The sequence below is a fragment of the Rhinatrema bivittatum genome, chromosome 18 (assembly GCF_901001135.1).
Source record: "Rhinatrema bivittatum chromosome 18, aRhiBiv1.1, whole genome shotgun sequence".
Classification (NCBI taxonomy): Eukaryota; Metazoa; Chordata; class Amphibia; order Gymnophiona; family Rhinatrematidae; genus Rhinatrema; species Rhinatrema bivittatum.
In genome coordinates, this window is record NC_042632.1 from 37,930,507 (window position 1) to 37,945,293 (window position 14,787).

The window sequence follows — 14,787 nt, forward strand, 5'->3', positions numbered from 1 at the left end:
ATTTGGATTTTCAGACGGCATTTGACAAAGTGCCTCAAGAAAGATTCCTGAGAAAATTAAAAAGTCGCAGAATAGGAGTCAATGACCTATTGTGAATTGCAAACTGGTTAAAAGATAAGAAACAGACAGTAGGACCTGGAATACTGTTTGCAGTTCGGGCTGCTGCATCTCCAAAAAGGTAGAGTTGCATTGGAAAAGGTACAGAGAAAGGCAACCAAAATAATGAAGGAGGATGGAACGGCTCTCCTATGAGGAAAACCTAAAGAAGTTAGGACTGAGAGGGGATATGATATAAGCCTATAAAATCATATGTGGAATAGAATGGACATGCAAATCGGTTATTTACTCTTTCAAAAAATATAAAGACTAGGAAAAGTTAGTAAGAAGCACATTCAAAACAAATTGGAGAAAATTATTTTTCATTCAGTGCACAGTTACGCTCTTGGAATTCATTGCTTAATACACAAACTTATCCATGACGAAAAAGCAGAATGGCTGAACACAGCACTTAGAATACACGTCCCACACAGAAATCTAAGATCAGCAATCAGAGCACTTTTAACCATTCCATCAGTGAAAACAGCAAGACTTACTCAAGTTAGGGAACGTGCTCTGTCTCTAGCCGGTCCCACATTATGGAACTCCATGCCCCTTGACCTAAGACTTCAGAGTAATCATAAACTTTTCAAAACACAACTCAAAACCTGGCTTTTCAAACAAGCCTTCAAGAAAGAGAATGACACAGGCAATTAAATAAGGATAAGCAGCATAGAGCACCCAGCGCTTAATTTCCAGATCCTACTGGAATTAGTTCACCCTATTTTTAACTGTAGTCAACCATCACAATAAATTGCTATGAAACATTCAATCCCCCAAGTGAATTTCTATAAATGTTTACTCCCTATCATGTACCATATTATTCATAATATTGTTTGTTACCGAATAGTAATGGCACCATCTATGTAAATTATGATCTATATTTTTCTTTGATATAGGTGCCCTATTGTAAACCGTTATGATGGTAAATAACTTAATGACGGTATATAAAAACTCTTAAATAAATAAATAAATTGCCGTAGATTTTGGTTAAGGCAGCTAACGTAGCTGGGTTTAAAAAAGGTTTGGACATTTTCCTGGAGGAGAAGTCCATAAGCTATTGTTAACCAAGTAGTCATGGAGGATAATTTTCAAACAAATGTGCATGGCAGCATATATAGGTGTATGTATCCTCTCACATATTTTCCATAGTATTTTATAATATTCACATATATGTGCACTTTTAATAAAATGTGCGTAATTCTACCAAGTAACATACGCACCTATGTATGCTTACATGCGAATATATGCAATGCATTGAATCCATGTATATCGATGGATTGAACACACGTAATTTACCTATCTATTTTAAATATATATGTGCATATATTTTAAGCAAGAAAGTTAACTAGGACGTAAGTCACAATTTACAAGTGTAAGTCATCTAATTTTAAAGCATGTGCGCATCAAGGAAATTAGCCAGTTTACCAATTAATCGACCAGGTCATCGAGACCTACCTGGTTCTTCATCCTGAACTCCCCCCAGTCCCCCCAGACCTCTTATCCTATCAATATTACACAATAAACTCATTTAATATCACTTACTTCAGATAACTAGCAGGTGTAAAAATATAGGAGTAAGTTGGAAAATGTATATGTGTAAGTTTCCTTAAAAATAGTTGAGTAACTGTTAGCCCATCCTAGAATACCTCTTTTTTATACATGTATATATGCTTACAAAAGAAACATATGTGCATATTTTCAACTTTTATAAAATAGAGAATATGAGAGTATAGGCTATTTATGTGCATATATGCTATAGTTTACGCATACAACATTTTGAAAATTCACCTTCAAGGGAATAGCCACTACTTATCACTGCACGATAGCAGCATGGGATCTATTTACTGTTTGGGAGGATCTTGCCAGTGACCTGGATTGGCCGCTGTTGGAAACAGGACACTGGGCTTGATGGACCCTCGGTCTGATCCACTATGGCAAATCTTATGTGCCATAGCACACAAGTACTATATAACCATGATCAGATAGTTTAATGTAGAAATACGCTACAACATTTGAGAAATCTGTGGCATTAATCCTTAAATTGGCTCTCAAGAGACACACTTCCCAATTCAGAGTGAAGCTCCATTGACACTAGCACTAACCAGCCAGGTAATAATTCTAGAAGTTTGATACTTTGCCACATGACCTTAGAAAGGATTTGCCTCACTGTGCTAAAATTTAGCCATATGTGGCTAAATTCTAGCTACATAAGTCGTCATGTGGCTAGAATTTAGCCGCGTGTGGCTTTAGACGGATAATATTTCAGTTATCCATCTAAATGGCTTTTGAATATCGACCTCTAGATGCCTCTCTTGTTTTGTATGTATATTACCTCTCCCCGCCCCTCATCATGTATTGCTCCTCTGGATTTGCACACCCAAAATGAATGACCGCACCTTAAAAAATCCTAGGTACATCTCCAGGTAAAGGTACAGTTTATGTACTGGAGGACAGTAAAGCTAACTAAGGGGGTTATTTTGTAAAACTTATCGCGTGCAATAAGCCGCTGTTGCATGCAAAAAGTTCCTTTTCGCGTGCAACAGCTGGCTAGGGGCGGAGTCTGGGTGGCAAGGGGTAGACTCCGTGACTTCTTCGCTGGTGGCGATAAGGTAAGCCACGTTATTGTCGCCAATAGCGTGCCCAATAGCACCACCTTTCACAGTGGCACTATTGGGTACGAAAGCCGGCAGCGATAACACAGAGGTGGTGCGATGGCTGCCGGCTTTCGCAGGCCTCCCCCCCGTTTTCGCTGGATTCACCATTCTGCGATAGAATGGTGAATCGAGGTCTAAGTGTGTTTTTTACCACATCTAGATTGCTTTGCAATTTATCCTCCTCATATAAAAATGTTCTATTTGAGCGTGTGTTAGTTTCTGGAATTCTCCTCTTTTCATGATGAGAATCCTGTTCTGCACATTGCAGCCAGTGCTCAGGCAATATCTGGTGTAAAATCAGTTAGCTATATGGAGTTGTTTTATTTTAATTGTGATGGAGTAGATACTAATCTATCTCATGAGAAGACAGATACTAATGGCATGGATATTATTTATCCTTTCTTTTTTTTTTTGCATATTATTATGCATCTTCTGAGCTTAGTCATTTTTATATGGCCATGGTTTGAGTTTCAAGTCTGTTGCCTACCTTTCATCATTTATGCAGTGCATTTAAAATTGCCCATAATTGTCAGAAATGACTGTTCTTTCTTTGGAAAACTGTCCTGTGGTAATCATCTTGGCCTTTTAGTGTGCAAGATTCCTGCATAATGTAAATGACTAAATATCTCCTCTTATTCAGCCTGTAACATTTTTTTCTTCCACAAAAAGTACACTTTGGTAGCTTATCCCATGAAGATTTACTTCTTTTCTATAGTAGGAAGGGCCACAATTTTCTCCCCTCTGCCTTGGGAGAGAGATGTTTTTTGACAGGGCGGTACAGAGGCAAAACGTTTGTTTCAGTTTGGTTTTTTTCATGTCAAGGGCAGAAATCATTTGTTTGGTTCATTTCAAATGACAAAACTTTTTTCATTTATTCCTTCATTCGTTTCCTATTGAAGTCAATGGGGAAAGCAATGCAGCCTATTTTGAGCTTCTAATTTGGGATTCTCTAATCGTTTCTTATGAAACTTGTGCTTAAACATCATCAGAAGGATGCAGGGCACTCCAACACATCTAGACTGTGTCAACATGGTACCACACATGGCATGAATAGCCTAAAGAACCGTAATGGGGCAAAGCAGTATCAGCAGTGGCAAGACTTCTCCAAGGAACATGAGAGGAATGAACTGAAAATAGCCTCCTATGAAAATATATGGGGATTTTCATATTTGTGGCATTTTTTTTAATGACTTACAGTGGCCCTGGCTGTCCTTTCCAGTGCCGAGGCCTAGCCATGGGCTATGATCTGGTACCAAGGCCTAGCCTGGAACTGGGCTGATTCAGGCACCAAGGCCTATGCCTGGCAGTGAGCCAGACTTGGCACCAAGGATTAGGTCTTGGCTAGGCCCAACACTGAGGTCCAGGCCTGGGCCCAAGCAACATTGAGGCCTAAGCCTGGGCTGGCCTGATGATGAGACTATAGCTGTAGCTGATTTGCTGAGACCAGGAATCTTCTACCCTGGCCTCCACTTCCCCTTGCTTGATCCACTGAAATTGGGCAGGATCAGGAACATTTCCTTCCAGGTCTGGTGCTTTAAAAGTGTTAATCCGACTTCAAATACCAAGTAATCCTCTAATTTCTTAGACAGTCAAAAGATGCTTACAACAATTATAGTCTCCTATTAAATGACCATCATACTCTGCTTCATTGTTTAGTAATCCAACTTTAAGATTCAGCCATCTTTATAATCATCAGTCAGTTCTTTGTGTTAATCCACATTTCACTTTCATATGCAATAATGTCTTTTATATCTCCAATGTGCTACCTTATTTTTTCTTAATTTTTTATGCACTTATCTGTATCGTTGAATATCCCTTATTTTTTCATCACATAGAAGCCATCATGTCAGCACTAGCCCGATACGGGACCGTGTTTCGAACTTATGTCCTTTCTCAAGGGTTCCAAACAGCATTTAATAATAAAAACGTTCAATGATACTTAATTTGACTATTTTAAATGTGAGCAAAACATTTCACAGGAACTTCAGTCCATTCAGAAATAACTTTAACGGGTACTATTACAAACTAACTAATGCTTACTTGTGAGATCAAATTTCAGCGTTCCTCATGGCAGCTTTGCTTTCCTTTTCCAGTTACTGTCCTGGACTTCCTGTTTATTTATAGTCCCCCCTGTCAATCATAGTTACGATGTCATAGAAACCACCACAAAAATTGATTAATTTCCATTAGGGAACCCCCTCGGGCATCAAGACAACTCTCTCCATTGAGTTCAGATGAGCGTATACCTTTCTATCGCTACATTTATTCCTCTTGGATGAACAGTTCTCAACTTATGAATCCATTGTTTTTCCTTGTAGTTTAAAATAGTCTTTGGATTTCCTCCTTGTGGGTTTTTTTAAAACTTGTTCAATCACCCTCCATTTCAACTTTTGAAATGTATGTTGTGCTTGTACACAATGGGGCAGATTTTTAAAAATATGCGCAACCGGCGCAAACAAAAGTACGCCGGATTTTAAAAGATACGTGCGTATCTTTTAAAATCCGGAGTTGGTGCACGCAAGGCTGCGCAAAATCGGCAGCCTGCACGAGCCGAGCCGCGCAGCCTGCCTCCGTTCTCTCCGAGGCCGCTCTGATTTCGGAGCGACCTCGGAGGGAACTTTTTTTGTCCCCCCACCTTTCCCTCCCATACCCTCCCCTACCTTATTTCGTTGCATTACGCCTGTCTCCGGCTCCCTGCCCCAGCACAGGCCGCTGTGCCGGATCACTCTGCCTCGCCCCTGGACCGCCGACACACTCTGGACATGCCCCGGACACGCCCCAAATGTTGCGCCACCCCCGACACACCTCCCAAGCAAAGCCCTGGGATTTACATGCATCCAGGGCTTTTGTGCGCGCCGGCACACAAGGCTTTTAAAATCTACCCCAGTGCGAAACAATAGGTGCTTGTAATTTACCAGTTGTCAAACAGCTCTGATGTTCTATCAATCGTGTTCAAATAGGTCTTTTAGTTCTACCCACATAAAATAATTTACATGGGCAGACTAAGATATAAATCACATTGCTAGAAAAACAATCTGTATATTGATGGGCAATATGTAATTTGTCTTGTGTGTCAGTCCAACTGGTACCTGTAAGTGCCTGATTACATAGATCACATTTTTGACAGGACCTCTTGTATCTACATTCTCCAAAACTGGTGTTAGAAATGAGTATACTACATAGTCTTTGATTTTCATCCCACGACTGTATGCCATGATCGGTCTCTCTTAAAGAGCCTAGGCCTCGGTGTCAGGCCCTAACACAGGGTTAGGCCTCGGCACTGGGAAGGCCCAGCTACAGCTTCAGGAGGCCCTTTTTTATTGGTTTGAGATTTTTTTTGTTTTGAGGATTTTCTTTGTTGTTTAATGGTTTTAGTTGTGGCAAACTATCTAAATGAAAAAAAAATAGTAAACAAATAAAATTAAAGTCACTCCTTCCCCTTAAAATGAAAAACAAACAAACAAACAAACAAACAAATTAAATAGAAAATTTTGTGGCTGCATGTTCCTACCCAGGAGAGAGACCAGGACATAAGGAACAGGCTAGGCTGCAAGAGTGATACAACAAAACAGCAAGGTTCTGAACCAGGAGATCTGGACGTGAGGAGTGAGCAAGACCAGGCAGCAGCTAAACCAAGACTCCAGGATCTCAGGACATCCAGGGAGGAGAAGATTTTTCTTTTCTTTTCTTTTCTCTTTTTTTTTTTGCTTATATTTTTATTTTGGGGCCAAAGCACCCCAGCATAACCAAGGGAGGGAACAGACAGGGCAGCAACAGTGGAACAAAGGCATAGCAAAGAGCTGAGCATTGAGAGAGGCAGGGTATGAGGATTAGGTCAGACATCAGTGGCAACTGGCAACACAACATGGCACTGAGGACAAAAACTGTGGGCATTGGTTCAGTATATCTCTCTATGCACTCATTTCTCCTGTCACTTGAATGAGAAAAAGATATTTAGAGTTTTGATTTTTCATCGTTTGGCTACCTAAATGAATACTCCCTAAATAGGTTATAATTTGGTCATCCAAAGTGGGAAACTAAAATATATTTTCCTTTGTATCAGTTTAGTTGAGTCTCTGGTTATCCTTGATGTTAGAAAATAGCAAGGAAATGAGTCGGGGATATATTTAATAAGAGGTTACCTCCCTTTCCATGCCTATGAAAAGTCTATCCTGAAAAGGATTTGAGTTTCTTTTTTTTTTTTTGGGTGGTGGTGGTTGGGGGGGGGGGGGGGCAGGGGGGTTTGTGTGTGAGAGGAGAGCACAAAAAACAATTGATGAACCTTGTTGGCATACGTTCTGACAATTCAACCACAACAACAAATTATTACCAGTATCTCTAGCTTTAGCAATGGTTCAGTGCTGCTGCTGGTATGATACTAGAATTGCGATCAGTTATTGAGATGAGGTTCTTGCATATTTTTCAGTTAATATTCCTCTACTTCTCTGTTAAAGATTTCTTCTACCACTGCCTTACAAAATGTTAACAATCATTGTGGTAATGGTGCATGACAACATTGTCCTAGCACATCAACATGTAAGAAACTAAGCTGTCACTTCCAGATATTTATGGTTGCTTTTCTGACACATTAAATTTACCTTCATTGTAAAATCAAGACAGGATCCATGTCTCACATAATAGGCTAATTTGCCCCTGGAAATATTTACTCTTTTTTTTCATTCAACTACTTTTCTTCTCTTTTTCTCTGGCTTTCTTCCCCCCTTTCAATTTGGCCCTCTCTCTCTCCCTTTCTTTGTAAGTTTACAGGCAATTAAAATATCCACAGTACCAGAATGTAATCTGCTTTGAAGTGCCAAGAAAGCAGAATATAAATAAATACCTGTGGATATTTTTCTAACCCCAGAGGGTTTACAGTCTAATCCCTAGCTTCATCAAGCCACAATGTATTTTCACAGAAGGGATCCCACTATCGCAGGGGGTTGCCACTGTGATAGTGGGGCCCCTCACCCAAAAACGCATCAAGGCTATATGGCGCGTTCTTTTGTGTCGCGGCCAAAGTCAGCGGCAAAAAAGAACGCAGTGACTGGCCTTTTAACGTGATGGTGCCGCCAACCTCATGCAACCACCATAGCCTTAAAGGGCTACTGGCCAATAAAATAAGCTCAGCCAGATAGGGAGGTTGAGCGGGAGTCAAAGTATGCTCAATGGCAGCAGCTCCTCCCCCAAAAAACCATTAATTTCATGGCTTGGCGCCCCTTCCCCTGAAGTGCTTACATCCCGCCCCCCACAGCCACAGAAGTCAATTCCCCCCACCCCCAGAATCCCCAGTCATTCTTACCACTTGCCCCTCCCCCAAGTCAATCCTCTCATTGCCCTGGCTCCCTGGAACCCCTGGAGTCATTCCTCCCCCACTCCTCCGGCCCCCCAGTGACAATACAGGCAAAACCCCCTCCCAGCGCCCCTTCCCATACCAACAACCCCGCTCAACCTCCCCATTCAGCTGTGAGTTTGTTTTTTATTTTTTTATTTTTTGCTACTTTAAATGTGCAATGGGAGCCTTGCATTAGGGACCTTCATGGCCAAAGTCTTAGAAACATCAGTGATTCACCAACTCTGCAACTTCATTGACATGAACAATATCTTCAACTAATACCAATTTGCATTTAGAAAGCACCACAGCACCAAATTGCTGTTCCTCTCCAGCTTTGACACAGTGAGACACGGTTTTGATCAAGGATCAGCGATCCTCCGCTGTCTCCTTGACATCTCTGCTGCTTTTGACACTGTCAACCTTGCCATCCTTCTCTCCAGACTCCACTCCATCAGGATTCCTGGCTCTGTGTTGGTCTGGTTCTCATCCTACCTGAACAACAGAACCCAACAAGTCACTATTGACTCCTTCACTTCTCCCCTGACACCCATGAGATCTGGGGTACCTCAAGGCTCTGCTCTATCTGCGGCCCAATTCAATCTTTACCATACCCCGTTATGTAATACCCTTACCAACCTTGGAGTCCACTATAAAATCTATGCCGATGATATCCAATTCTTTTTTTTTCTCAGGAAACCTGGACCCTCACCAAATCCTTCCTCATCCAATGCCTCATGACCATCCAAAGATGGCTACATAGCAATAAACTAGTCCTCAACATCTCCAAAACTGAAATCGTTATTCTATCATGTCACCTTATGGATAACACATCCAACCTCTTCTCCTTTGACACTCAATCCATTGCCATCTCACAAACTGCAAGAAACCTGGGAATTACAATTGACTCCGCTTTCGATGCACCAACATATAAGGACCATTACCAACTCCTTCTATAAACTACATTTACTCCATCACCTTAAAACCCTTCTTGATCCTGATGACTTTAGGACCATCCTTCAATCCCTTATATTCTCTGGCATAGACTACTGCAACTCACTTCTGACAGGTCTGCCTCTATATGCAACCTGTCCTCTACAGATCATTCAAAGTTCAGCTGCAAGACTCCTTACAAACACCCCAATGCACAATCACATCTCTCCAGCTCTCAAATCCTTACATTGGCTCCCTATCTCCTTCCGAGTACAAAACAAGCTCACCATGATTACACATTCCTTGATTCATAAACTACACTCCCCTTGGAGTTCCTCTATAAGAAAACTCCACACCCCCTCCTGGTATCTCAAATCGTCTAATCTTATTCTTTTAGATGCCCCATCCCCAAGGCTCACATACCTTGAGGAAACTAGAGAATGTGCCTTCTTCTCAGCAGGATCTCTCCTTTGGAACACCTTACCCAAAGAACTAAGATGCCTCCAAAACAGAACCTTCTTTTAAAAAGCACTCAAAACCTTCCTTTTCAAAAAAGCTTTCTCAAGCTTAAATGATTATCTATTCCCAACATGTCTCCACTCAGGAGAGGCCATCTAGGGATAGAATCAAAGGACAGAATTTCAGCCTTCTCAAATCTATGATCTTCCCCCAGATGCTCTAGTTCCCTCCCCCTTATGATATTGCAATATTGTATTGACCGATGTTATACGTGGATGATATATGTACTGACATGCTACCCTCTTATGTCTAATCTTGCTTGACCTTACTGTTCTCCACTCTGAATGTAGGAAGAGCGGGTAATAAATGTCTTTAAATAAAAACCCAACCAAAAAATGGAGCATTTTAATCTGTTCTTACTAAGCAGTGTGTTTATTATTCAGACTTATATCACTACCTTTCCCAATAAACTTAAGGCAGTGTATAAAACAAATATGAGAGAATTTTAAAAGTCCTACATGTGCTAAAGCTTAGAGATATGAATACAAGCTGGGTTAGTGCACGCAGTGCGGATTTTAATAGGCACCCATGTATACGCGTATCTCCCGGTACACGCACAAATGCAAAAGTTATAAAAGGGGTGGGGAATGGGCATGGTCTGGGTGGGACATGGGCGTTCTGGGATTTTAACATGAAATGTGTGCGTATTTATGCACACAAGCATGCACCAGGGTCCCCTGCCACATAACTTTACCTCTACTATGGATGGCGTGCAAGTCATAAAACAAAAATATCTAGGTTACTCAGTGAGGATTTATGGGGCTAATAGGGGGAAAGGGAGGCTAATAACCTAGGGAGGCTTGGAAGTCTTATCTCTTAACTGGGTGAACTGGGAATGAACTGGGAAAATTAGTAATGACGTTGGCACATGTCCCATATAATTCCCCCACTTGCATAGTTGAGGTGGCATTTGCAAGCACATGCATGCGTCCATATAAAATTGCGCGCACATGTACACTCAGTAAGCCTATTTAATACCATGTGCACAGAAACAAGCATATGTTATAAAATGGTCGCATCTCTGGATGCGAGCCGGCATACGCGTCTACGTGTGCACCTACGCAGCTGTTTAAAAGTTACTATCATAATGAATAAATATAAATTATAATAAAAACATACAGGCATAAACAAAATAAAATAGACTAATATAAAATTATAGACACAATCATAAAATACAAGGGCAAAAATAAAATTGCACTAATAAAAATCAACCCGATCAAAAAAAACCCAGCAAAAATGTGTAGCTATAAAAGTTGAGATAAAAGTAAAAGTCAATATGATAAAAAGCTAATTAAGGGGAGTAAACAGTGACTCCTTTAAAAGCCTACTCAAAAATTCATGTAGCTAGTCAACTCCTAAGGTCAAGTGGTTTACTTATATCATCAGAGCCCAATAAAAGAATGAAATCAAGCTTTTTGAAGTAACTTCTTTCACATATGTAGTTTAATTAACAAAACGAAAGGAAACCCCTTCCCAGCATGGAAGAAAAGACAGTTGATTCACACATTTCATGAGCTCATCTGCTACAATTGTTCAAATACTAACTTGATTTCTATACAGTTTGATCTTATGTTACTATCTCTCTTTCTTTCTCTCTCTCATTGAACCTCAGAAGAGGAAACAACTTCCAGAAGAGCAAAAATAAACTAAAAACAGTCACCTCATCTTCTCTGTATGAGCATCATGTAGTGTTGGAACCCAAGGTCAGCCTTTGACTCAGTGGTGCTCTGTGCAGGCAATTTAAAAATACTGGAGGGAGCATGGGCTGTGGGCAGAGGCATTCCATTTAGGCCTAGATTTGTCAATAGACACATTAGGCCTGTGCCTAGGGCAGCAAAGAACCAGTCCTCTGTTTTGTAATCCAGCTCCTCTCTTCTCAGGTAGCATGTAGGGTGATATAATCAAATTTAATAATCTAAACTAAGCCCACAGAGCAGAGCAAAAGAGTCACTCTGTTCCCTAATCCAGCCCCTCCTCCTGTTATTTAGGGATAAGACAGGGGTTGAGCCTGTATTAAACAGAGCATAGAGAGTTCATTTTGTGGCGATTAGGAGCGGCTGAGTGGGAGATCATTGGGGGATGAATAGAAAGGCTAGAGGATGAGAGATGATCAGCTGGGGGGGGGTGTGCATTTGTGTTTGTGAAAGGGGTACAGGGGAGGGAGAAAGTATTTGTGTGAGAAAGATGATATTGGTGCTGTGTATGCGTGATTGGTTGGGAATTTAGGTAGGGGATGGGAACAGGACTGCAGCATGGCTGGGTCATCTGCCTCCTCCCCCCCCCCCCCCGACCCCACTGTAATTTTGATTCTCTTAATCTTGGATTCTATCCCCTAGACCCTGGCACCTCCCTTTCTTTCCTACCTCTCACTTCTCCACAGATCCTGGAACCAATCCCTCAGCCCCTCCTACTAATGTTTTCCCTTTCTCAATCCCAGAACCTTCCTCCCTCTCCCCACATTCCAAGATTTCTGATCCTACCCCTACTTCCTCAATCTTTCCCATCTTTCACCCACTCCATCCAAGGTCTTCTGTCTCTCTCCACTTTCCAGATTCCTGATCTTCCCCCCTCCTTTCTTGATCTTCCCCATCATTCATCCTCCAGATCCACAGTCCTCTCTCACTTTCCTCTCTGCATCCCAAGTCCTCTTTCCTTCTTATACCCCTCCCCTATGTTTATTCTTCTCACCTCTATGATCTGGTGGATTGCTGGACCAGAGGCAGCCTAGATTCACCAGGGAAAGGTGAATGTCAGATAAATATGATTGATTTTTTTGATTGGATAACTAGATAATTGGATTTAGGAAGAACGCTCAATGTGATTTACTTGAATTTCAGCAAGCTTGTGATGCAGCCCCACATAGAAGGCTCATGAATTAAATGAGAAGCTTAGGAGTAGGTGCCAAGGTGGTGGAGTGGATTACATACTGATTGACTAATAGGAGACAACATGTAATGGTAAACGAAACCTATTCTAGAGAGAAACTGGTACCACAGGGACTATTTCTGAGACCAGTTCTGTTCAATACCTTTGTGATCAACATTGTGGAAGGGACAGAAAGTAAAGTTTGTCTATTTGTGGATGATATAAAATCTGCAAAAGAGTGGACATGCCTGAAGGAGTAGAGAGAATGAAAAGTGACTTAAGAAAGCTTAGTCGAAGACTTGGCAGCTGGGATTCAATGCCAAGAATTGCAGTGTCATGCATCTGAGGTGTGGTAATCCAAAAGAGCTGTATGTGATGGGAGGTGAACGGCTAATGTGCACAAACTGGGAGAGAGACCTTGGGGTAATAGTTTTCTGGTGATCTGAAGGTGGTGAAGCAATGCGACAAGGTGATAGCTAAAGCTAGAAGAATGCTGGGCTGCAAAGAGAAAGGAATAAACCAGTAAGAAAAAGGAGGTGATAATGCCCTTGAACAGGTCTTTGATGAGGCCTCACAGAGCACAGTGTTAAGTTCTGGAGCCCATATCTCAAAAACGATAGACAGGATAGAGGTAGTCCAGAGAAGGGCAACCAAAATGGTGTGGGGTCTGTATTGGAAGACTTATGAGGAGAGGCTGAAGGATCTGAATATGTATACGTATGTATACCCTGGAAGAGAGGAGGTGCAGGGGAGATAATAGACACACCTTCAGATACTTGAAACTTTTCCTTTGGAAAGGAAACTGTAAAACTATGAGTCATGAAATGAAACTCCAGGGCGGGATGACTCAGAACCAATCTCAAGAAATATTTCTTCACGGAGAGTGTGGTGGATGCCTGGAATGCCCTTCTGGAAAAGGTGGTGAGGATGAAAACAGTAAACAAATTCAAAAGGGCATGGGATAAACACTGTGGATCCCTAATGACTAGAGGTTGGAAATGAAGAAAAGGATGCATGGGAATAATGTGTACAGGGCGGCAGTTACTACCCTTAACAGAAGGCACAGGGATTACTAAACTTAACCAATTAGCCTTGATGCTTGTGACACAACTGCAACATTGTTCTCTGCTTCGATAGCAGGGGCGGGAAAGGGGAATTGAATTCAGAGGATAGCCCACACTGGGCCCCAACTTCTACATCCAGGATACTGATGTGCAGACATTAGGGACAAAGCAAAGGGCTGTTAAAAAGCCAAGTCAAAATGCAAAGCACATTCAAGCAGCATTGGCTGAATTATCATGAAGGCTACTCACCGTGTAAAAATGTTGCTAGCAATAATTTTGTAATGGGTTTTGACAGTTGTTTGGTTTGGATTGTAAATAATGCTACCCCTAACATAAGGTTTGGGGGGGTAACCTGCATGGAGCAAAAGTTGCTGCCCTCAGCAAAGACTTGCTGGGCAAACTGGATGGACCTTTTTCTTCTGTCATTACTATGTTCAACCTCTCACTACATTCCTGGTCCTCTCACTCTCTCTTTCTTCTCTCCCCATATCAGAGATTAAACCCCATACTGATACTTGAGATTTTTTTTCCTCAGGCATATAAGGTTGGAAATCTTTTATTTTTATAATTTAAAATAAAAGAAATAGATGTTTGATGATGTACTTCTGAATTCTAAAATTCTGCCATAGAGTCTACTCCTGAACCGCAGCAGAAAACTATGAGGCTGTGCCTTAGACTAGGGGTGTTCAAACTGGTCCTTGGGGGCCCCCATCCAGTTGGGTTTTCAGGATATCCCTAATGAATATGCATGAGAAACATTAGCATACTTAGGAGGTAGTGCATGCAAATAAATCTCATGCATATTTATTAGGTCTGTTATTTTATGTTTGGTGATAGTCTGTGTTCTGGGTACGTGATGAAGATAAAGCAATCTGCTAGCATTTAGGTTCTGTGTAGGGATCAATAGCATCCCGGCTTATTTTATTTTCTATGTGCTTCCCAACAGGAGGTGTATTGGTGTTGTAGGCTCCATCGCACACTCTCTTTCTCTGAGCAGTTACAATTGAAAGGACAAAGTCTTTTCTTTGTAGTTTTTACTGTTATGGCTTCCTCCATGTAACATATTCCTTTCCAGCCTTCCCTCCCTTTTTTTGTGCTTTTAACAAACAAATGAACATAAATGTTGGTGTGAGGAAAGACAGCAAGGCCCATTTAGTCTGCCTGTTTTCCCTACCTACTGCATAACTACAGAGTCAACTTTTCCTCCAGCTTTCTGTTTCTCATCACTGAGTTCATCTCTGTTACTTCCGATGCCATAACTCTAAAATTGCATAGTTTTCATGTACATGTAACTAGCATTTGGGATGATTTTATGCAACTAGAG